The sequence below is a fragment of the Geospiza fortis genome, unplaced genomic scaffold (assembly GCF_000277835.1).
Source record: "Geospiza fortis unplaced genomic scaffold, GeoFor_1.0 scaffold112, whole genome shotgun sequence".
Lineage (NCBI taxonomy): Eukaryota > Metazoa > Chordata > Aves > Passeriformes > Thraupidae > Geospiza > Geospiza fortis.
Window position 1 is genome coordinate 9,257,754 of NW_005054298.1, and position 9,073 is coordinate 9,266,826.

General features: G+C 41.7%; 1 protein-coding gene across 2 annotated transcripts in view; it reads left to right on the forward strand.

Annotated features, from left to right (window-relative positions):
• The window catches only part of SEMA5B (semaphorin 5B), a 263,423-nt gene that overhangs the window by 71,357 nt on the left and 182,993 nt on the right, over window positions 1-9,073 (forward strand). For both annotated transcript variants that reach the window (XM_005415761.2, XM_031056895.1), the window contains one exon: window positions 8,956-9,016. The gene's annotated coding sequence lies outside the window, so the exon portion shown is untranslated. The remainder of the gene's footprint in view (window positions 1-8,955; window positions 9,017-9,073) is intronic.

The window sequence follows — 9,073 nt, forward strand, 5'->3', positions numbered from 1 at the left end:
GAGGCAACTTTTTAGCTGCTGTATAATGGGTGGGAAAATCACAGTTGACTAAAAAGGTGGGTCACTTACGCAGGCCCCGGTTATATACTACTTCAAATCCAAAATAGTGTTGGTGTGTTTTGCCAGAGTTCATTGTTACACAAGAACCTACTAGTTACTTCTGAGTTGCTCAGGACAGATAGATGTGATGTAGTATAAGCAGGGGAATGCTGAGCAGCCTACTACTTCTCAGTTACTCAGGACAGATAGATGTGTAGTATAAGCAGGGGAATGCTGAGCAGAAATTGATTAGTTTGGTCCTAGAATATATCCCACAAAAACTCAACAGATTTTCCACAGGAGCACTACAAGAAGGTACTATTTATAGTTTGTGCTCATTTTGTGCTGTCTGAAACTAGGAAGAGTCTCCACTTTGGAAAGGTTGTTGTTTAAGTTTGGAAAATGGAAAGACATTTTTAAATTCCTTATTGAAAATAATTTTTTTATTCTAACGGAAATATAAAATATTTTTGTTTGAATTTGTAGAATGATGGACCCAACACAGAGTTTTCCAGAACAACTGATCTGGTCCAATCATGTTGATTCATTTCCCTTTGGTCTGTCTGGCAAAGACATATGGGTCCCAAAGATGTTTTTCCAGGGGAAGTGTCAGTTTCAGTCCTGCAGACAGCCCCCAGGCTGGGCGTCCTCTGGAAGAGAGGACACGTGAAGGAGGCTGCAGGAATCAGTCAATCAAGTGCCATTAGCAGGCAGCAGTCTGCAGAGACGTGTTCAGAAAGCCCCAGAAATCCCAGATACACTGTCCTTTTGCAGGTTGCTACACTGACCATAGACTTGGTCATCTCACAAGGGAGAATGGGATCATATGGCCTAACTCTGCTGCTGGACAAAAATACACATCCAGAGGGACCAAGTGCCACAGTGCCTAGAGAAAAAAGGGACAGTCCTGTGCTCCTTATGCTCCAGAGGCTTGCTCGAGCAAGTCTCTCCTGTACCCTGGGCAGTCTAGGGACAGAGGAAAGTTTTTTTATTGAGAACTGTTTGACTGCATATCAGGGATCCTAAAAGTCCTGTGAATTTGATCTTAAAATTTGCTTGTACTTCCAGTACTTTAGTTTGTGACCTGGCTGTGCAGGCTGGGGATCACTGGCCTGTAAAAGCCCTGGCCCTGTTGCTGTTTCACCCATGTCCTGCTGAGTGAGCTGGTGGAAAGCCGAGCAGCTGACAGCACCAGCAGCACAGGCTTGGTCCCTTCAAATCTCTTCTTTGAAAGACCTGGCAAAACCAAAAGAGTGGATGTGTCAATGTCAACAGATCAAGCTTTAATCAGGAAAGAGTCATGTTGGAGATTTCCTGGGCAGAACTGCTCTCAGTATGCTGGGTCTGGCTAAGAAACAATGTGAAAGGTGAACTTGGCTCAGTGGCTTTTACTTCTTTGATCTTCCTTGCCCAGAGTGGTACATTCTACACCAGAATGGTGCAGCTGTACTCTTTGGAGGAAAAATAGGAATTTTATTTAACTAAAGATATTTGCAGTCATTTTCTGTCTCTCCTTGAATTCTTTTCATATTCGTATTAATGGATTTAGTGCTAATGAGAACAATAACTATATCTTAAAAAGATCACCTGTCCCTTAAAAGGTCTCTTGGAGTAGCCAAAGGAGGGGGTAGAAAGTAATGAAGAACAGCTCCCTCTGAATTTTTGACTCATCTAATCACCTAAATTAATCTTAGTGATTTCATTAATCTTAAAAAATTCTTGATGTTAAAGAGAAGTGTGCAGCTTGGTGTGACCATCCAGGACATTCTGTCTGGCTCCATGATTTACCCTGCCTTGCCTGTGTATCCAGTGTGCTCTGGTGTGGGATTATGCTCTGTCCTCAGATGCCTGCCATACTCAATGCTGTGTAATCAGACTGAATTCAGGACTAATGTTGGCTATGACAGAAGACTATTTCCAAGCCGCTGTAAGTCTAGTTTAGGCCTTTTAGGATCAAACTTTCATCTCCAATTTAAATCCACTGAAGGAAAGAGTTTATCTTTCGCAGCTCTTGAAAGTAGAACCTAGAGCTAAGTCTTGTCTTCGAGCACTATCCTGGGCCCTGCCTCTGTGACCTTCCATGGATATGTACATGGTTTTGGTGACAGTCTGAAGTTAATAGTCATGGCTGTGTGGAAAAGGCAGGAATGAAAACAATGCCTAACTTCAGGGTGTTCTTGCAAGCAATGAGGAATTGTGTCTGGGAAGCACCGGCTGGTAAGTTGGGGTTTCCCCCTTCCCCCAGCTGTGCCACTGGTCTGCTGTAAAATCCTTTGCAAATCATTCACCTTCTCTGGAGGCTCAGTTTAGCTTTTGTGCAGCAGGAACAATGATTCCTTTCAGCTCTGCATCCACAGTGGTGATTGCACGGGTCTAACGAGCAGTAATGCAGCCTTCAGGGAGCTGCAGTGCTGAAGCCACTCTAGGGTGTTTTGTGCTGGGAGAAGAATAGATCCTTAAAATATTTAATCAACAATCACTGGGTATATATCCCCCACTTCTGAATTAAATACTCTTAGTGATTTAGGGCTCTATTATGTCTTTACCTCTTTTGTTTATCTCATGTTCTCATCAATCAGAGCTTCACTTTAGACCATGATAAAGCACTTTAACCATGCCTTTACCAGCTATAGTTGTTAGAAAATCATCTGCATATTTTTAATAGTTTTAAAATAGTGATTCCATTCTCACTTTCTGAAATATCTTGACTTTTTTTAAAGGGAAAGAATAATGAATTTCCGTATGGGTTATACCTTGTAAAAAGATTATCTCCATTTGCTCTTTTTAGAAACTTTTCAGAAGGGAAGGCACTGTCCCAATGCACAGAAGCAATTTTTCTTTTCAATGGATCCTGTGACTCAAATCTAAACCTTTGCTCTCAGAGGAACACTTTTCAAATGTTTACTTAATGCTTGATTCCTGATAGGCAGTCTGGAGAAAAAAACAGATGAGGTGTTACTCCTGAAAGTTATACTGCTTTATATTGTTTGAAAGGCAGAGATTGAACTGATTTGTCTAGCAGCTTGCCTTTTCTCAGATGGGGGAAAAAGTTCCTTTGTAGCTCAGGCTTTTATCAACAGTCCAATAAAAGTGTTTTATATATATACATAAAAAAATCATACAACATATAAAGCCTTTTATCTTGATGGCTCCAAAATAGTTGACAAATTTGTCAAGTAATTTGTCAGCTACTTTCCAGCAAAGTTATCTCTTACTCTGGAAAGTTATCATGGAGGTATTTCTATGGTAGGTGAAATTATTCTTGCTACTGATAGCTTTGAAATAACAATCAGACTTGTAATGCATGCATTACAAAATTTTAATCTACAAATTTTAGAATGTTTTCCTAGGCCTTTTTCCTAGCTGAAACAGGTTGTTGTGGATGGGCAAAAACTGCATGAACTGATGAGGATGCCTGCTCCTCTGCAGTACCTCTGGACCCATCCCAGGCTTGGAGAGGACCCTCTGGGCAAGAAGTGAGTTGTCTTCAAGGGCCTTGTGAAGTTCTTCATAGCAATTTGCCTTGTACCTCACTAGTGACACCGTGACCTTCCATGGCCACTATTCCATATAAGCCTTATATATCTGCAGTGTTTGCCTCTTCTAGCAGGACTCTGGATACGCATCCTACATGCACACACACTCTACATCTGTGAGGCTTCACCAGAGGATCCCTTGGCTCCTGAACCTTTCCCCTATGCAAGTTGTTGGCTGCCTCACGAGCAAGCTGGTTGCAAGGTGGCTGAGGTTTCGTGAAGGGATCCATAGCAGGAGTGTGTTAATGGACTCAAGTGCTATTTATTGGCTCCAGTGGATTTCGCTGCACCCTTGGCGCGTCCGTGCTTCCTGTATGAAACTTGGCTGAAGGAGCCAGAACTGCAAGACATCATCCCAAATTCCAGCTGGGATGCGTAACTTGGCTACATGACACTCTCCCCTCTTTACCCCCCTGAACTACTTCCCATGTTAAATAGTTTCTCAGGACTCAAAGGGGAAAGAGGAAATAATCTCCAGGCCAATGATTCTCATAAGTAGAAAAGTTGCATAAATAAATTAGCAATGATTAATAGGAAGAAATTGTCACTTGTCTCACTTGCCTGGAAGCTGTAGCTTGCTGAAATGACAGTCTTGGTGTCGAGGGATTGGGATGCAGAGAGTGAGTGATGGGGGTAGGGATTTATTTTATATATATTTTCAAATTGAAAAAGAAAAAAAAAGTGTGATTTATTTTTCTTTGCTGCAGCTTGCTCCACATTTTCAGTTTTACATTAATAGCTGTGGGAACAGCAGTTCTTACTGCCATATAACTTTAGCTATTAACACTGTGTCTGGTTTGACAGTACATCTCTCAATTTATTTTTTTTATTCCCTTGTGATCATAAAATATGTATCAGCCTTCCTTTCTAATCTCCTTTGGCATGTCCGGCTAGCTATTTTGTATCTTTTCTCTGTTTGAATTTGATTTTTCTAGCAACATATACTTAATCAGAAAAAAGAAACCCTCTATTAAAACTCCCCTTTTTAAAAATTTGAAGCCTGATTGAATTCATATATAATGGAAGGATTTCTCTAGTAACCCCTAACAGCTTTCTACCCAAAATGTTTGCTTCACTGATATTTTAATTGCTGTAATAATCAGCATTCTGAGGACGAGGTCTTTCCTCTAGCTCAGTAAATCCATACTGGCTGAGTAAAGCATGTCTGTGATTTATGTGCAGATAAACAGCTTTGGATCCTATCCAATCACTTCATCAGTTTTAATTCGGCTGCCTAATCAGTAGCAAACAGAAGGATTGCTTTTTGCTGGTTTGGTTGTTGGGGTTTTTTTAGCTTTATTTTGTTTTTAGCAGGGTTAGGGGTGTTAATACAGGATTTGGCATGTTCTCCAGAATGGCACAAATAGCTCCCCATTTCTCATCATCTTTGTGTCAAAATCAGCTGTAACTTTCTGAAAGAGTTTATAAGAAGGGGATGAGATGCCAAGCTGTGCCTTTGGGCTTTCGGTGGTATCTAAGGAACCAGGCAGATATGCAGTCTGAACAGCGAGTCTGCTCTTATCTCATGGTTTATAAAGGACTTCCCTCAGATGCCTGAGAAAAGTGGAAGAGCAGATTTTGTTTACTCTCTGTGTTTAGGGGTTGATGCCTTCAAAATAATTTCCACAGCAATTATTCTGCTGCAGTTGCTGTTTCTTACTATAGGCAAAGTAGGAGGTGGGAGGTGCAGGGGGCACTGTGGGGTGAAGCTGTGCAGGAGTGGGACAGCAGAGCCCACTCCCCCTTTGCACCCTCAGCCTTTTGCTTCCTGCACAAGCCAGAGGGCTCCAGATGATTCCAGACAGGCTCTTGGAGATTAAGGCTCATGACCACAGTTCCTGACCTCATTTTTGTCTAAAATAACCTAAGCAAATGCCTGTTAAGGTTAAAACATTGCACCATTTACATTATCATCTATTAGTGCCATGTGTCAAGAGGTGAAGCATTCTGTGATTTATGTGCAGCCTCTGAAGGATTACAGAGAGCAACCCCATTCTGGACATCAGATCTAGGGCATGCAATACCATCTGTAATAACAAAGCTTACCTAAAGAGCTTAGAATGGTTTGAGTAGTAAACCATGGCTGTGTGTCTATGAACCTTGTCAGCTCTCCTGGCTGCTTCATTTCAGTGTGTAACTATGCCTGGAAACTGCAAGAGGTATTAGTAGCTCTTCCTCTGCATCTGCTTTTTTCCTGTTTCATAGCAGCACTTGCTCTAAAAGCAAGGAGAAGGCTTGGGAAAGCTGTTCTAGGCTGTGTGGCTACCATTGGAGTGTGGGAAGGGGACACTGGCATTGCTGCTGTATCTTCTTGGGGGTTCACATCATAACCCAGTTGACACATGCCACCTTTTTTCCATGTCAGGTTAAAGCCTCCCAGCTCTGTGTGAAATTTCACTCTTACTAAGAATCTCAACCAGAGTTGCTCTAGTCATACTTTTTGGCTCAGCCTTAATTTCTTGCACACACCCATAGCTGTAGGCTTTAAATAGACTTTTGAATAATCATGAAATTCAGAGAATTAGGCTGGGCTGGAGGGAAGGGCAGGGCACTGGGTATGTGGCATTTTGGGATCAGTTCTCTGTGCAAATATGGGTGTCCCAAGGGACCTTGGGTGAGGTGTGTAATCCATCTGCTGTGTTAGATTTTTTATGGCTTGCAAAAGGGCAATAACACCTTGTTGCCTTTGACTGGCAATGAAGAGAGAATAAAACCCATTAATAAAGAGAAGACATTTAGATCCAGTGGTGGTTCTGGTACAGCTCCACCTCCACTAACAGCACTTACTGGGCTATAAAAACCAGTGCTTGAAGAGTTTTCAAAAATGATTTGGCAACATGTGTGGAGGGGGAAGTTTGGCCATTATACTGTTGTTTATATTACGTTGCTTCTTTTTAATTGATGTCAGCTTGTGGAGGGACTACCAGGCTTGGGATTCTCCTGGCTTTGAGCACAATCTATAGCTTTGGTTCTCTTAAACTTAACAGGAGCTCTGAGCATTCCTGATAAAATTGATGGGAAATGAACTTCAAGAGTCCTGAAAGATGAAGACTATCCCATCTGTCTATCTGCTGCTTTAATGGAGAGATGAGAAAGGTTTCATGCTGTAACCCAGCAGGGAATTCAAATGTCTGAGAAGAAATTTCAGGAGAAGGCTCAGTGTCTTGCAGATCAAAGGGTTCATTTAGGGAATCCTCTATTCTCTAGCCAACGGGGAGTTTAGAGAGGCAGTGTGCAGACAGAATTCTTCTGCTGATGAAACTTAAGAGTTTGTGCTGTCCAGTGGCTTTCTGTATAGGAAAGACTACCTGCCAGCCCTGGAGGTTTGAGCTAACAGATGGATCTTGTTTTTTCACAAGATGGTGTGCTGGGCTCCGATCTGGCTCCTAGGATGTCACCAAAGGAGCATTTCCACTGTCACCATTTTAAAGAAGCAGGAGTTATCTGACAGTGAAGACTGAGTCCTTTTGGTGGGTACTCTGTCACCCCGGGGTTCCTTTGGGTGTCCCACCTTCAGGATTCAGCCCTGGCAGAACAGCTGCAGAAATGTTCTCATCTTCATCCCTTTCCTATGATTTCTTCCATGAGGAAAAGACTGATAGGAGAAAGAAGGAAATGTGAAGAGTCTGTAGGCATGTTAGTCTTAGTATGTTGAAAGAGAGGACTGTGAGAGCCTTTTCTGGGTTATGGAAATGTGATGAATGAGGTTTCTTGAAGAAAACAATTGCTTCAGTCCTCTCAGTGAACTGCATGACTGGTTCCTCTGTTTCTGCAGTTTGGTTTTTTTCAGATGGTGCTACATTTATCATGTCTTTCCTTTATAATGTTTTTTTCCTATTTTCCCTTTTTACCCTCCCTTTCCCTTTTTCTCTTTCACTTTTCCTGATTCATACTGTATAGAAGCCATTGTTCAAAAAATAATTACCAGGGTGGTAAGAAGTCTGCCTATGGCTAAAGCCTGATGGCCTGTCCCTGAGAGCAACACCTTAACCTACAGAAGCCCTCTGGCATTATATAGAATTTTGTCAGATCAGATACTAGTTTCCCTGGAAAAAGCATTTTGTCTTTTTAGTATCTCTACTCCTTGTCTATGATGTAGCATTAGCAGCATGTGCTCCTTCTCAGGAGCACAGTGAGGAAAAACCCATCTGGTTTGTGAATGCTCAGACATTGCTCTAATGGAAGCCATGTAAATAACTGGATAAATTATTTCATTGAGTTTGTCTGTTGAGCATAATGGGTAGCAGGGTCAGAATCTCTTCACAGTGATTCATTTCTTACTTACTGAGTGGGATTTGTGTTCACAAGCCATTGTACAGAAGTGTCCTCCAATTTTTACTGTCTCTGTCTTTTCCCTGCCTACAGTTTTAGGTCTTTGATCTCTTGTGGTGAGCTCCAGGGAGCAGAGACTGACACAGCCAGTGTCTGCACTGTGCTCAATGCAAAGAGTTCAGGCACGGGGTAGGCTTTTTGGTGTTGCCATAACTAAAGGATAAATTAGTACAAACTGATCTATAATTTGTTAGAATTTTTCATAATTTTTGCCTTTTTACTTTCAGGAGACTGTTGTGGGGTTTGGATAAGACATAAGGGTGAAAACAGTGAGAATAACCTTTCAGATGTGGGTGTCTTGAGCAAATGTGTTCATTCTGAGCTTTGCTTTTGGTGTTTCAAAGAGGGGATTTATGGCTCACAGCCAGTGTAGAGGCTCTCTGCCCTGCCACGCCTGCTGTGAGTCTGGGAGCAAATCATGTAGGCTGCACTCACACATCCTCTGGCTGCAGCTCCTGCATTTACTTGAGCAATTCAAATAATTCTTGACTAACCTGAGCACATCTGTAGTTCAACTGGCAGAATGGAAGGTGCAGTGAACTCCAGCAGGAGTGAATGATGAGGCAGATTGATGGATGGTGGGGATAGGAGTGTTCCCAAAGAGAGCATTGCAGTGAGGAGTAAGATATGAGTTCACAGCTTACATTTCTCACAGGTGCAAATCTCCCACTTGGAAACCGGGACAAGAGTGATTCCTTGTCTCTTCTGTGAGGATGAAGCATTTAGGATTATGAAAAGTTCAGAGAGGGCTGCAGAATTTCTCAGTTAGATTGATTGTGTTAAAATATTTATTGTTTCCACAAACATTTTCTGCTGCCCAATCTGTGGGCTAGGATTTTTTGCAGAAAGCAAATAATTGCAGCTAAAGCTAGTTTTGAAGCAACCTTCAGGTAAGCATTAAGGAAAAATTTTTACACTGCTTTGTGGTTAAACTTAAATAATATTTACATTACATTTGATTTCCAAACAATGTCAAAATTCTCCCCTATCTGTTAGAATATGTAGTTAGAAATATCCACTAAAAACTGGTTTTCTGGTGTTTCCACAGGTCACTTAAGATTCTCCCTGGAGCATGACTTCGAATATGACACTTCAGTAATGCAGAAGCTGTAAGTAAATAATATCATGTTTGGAGCTCTTGTTTTAGAGCTGTGTTTACACTCTTT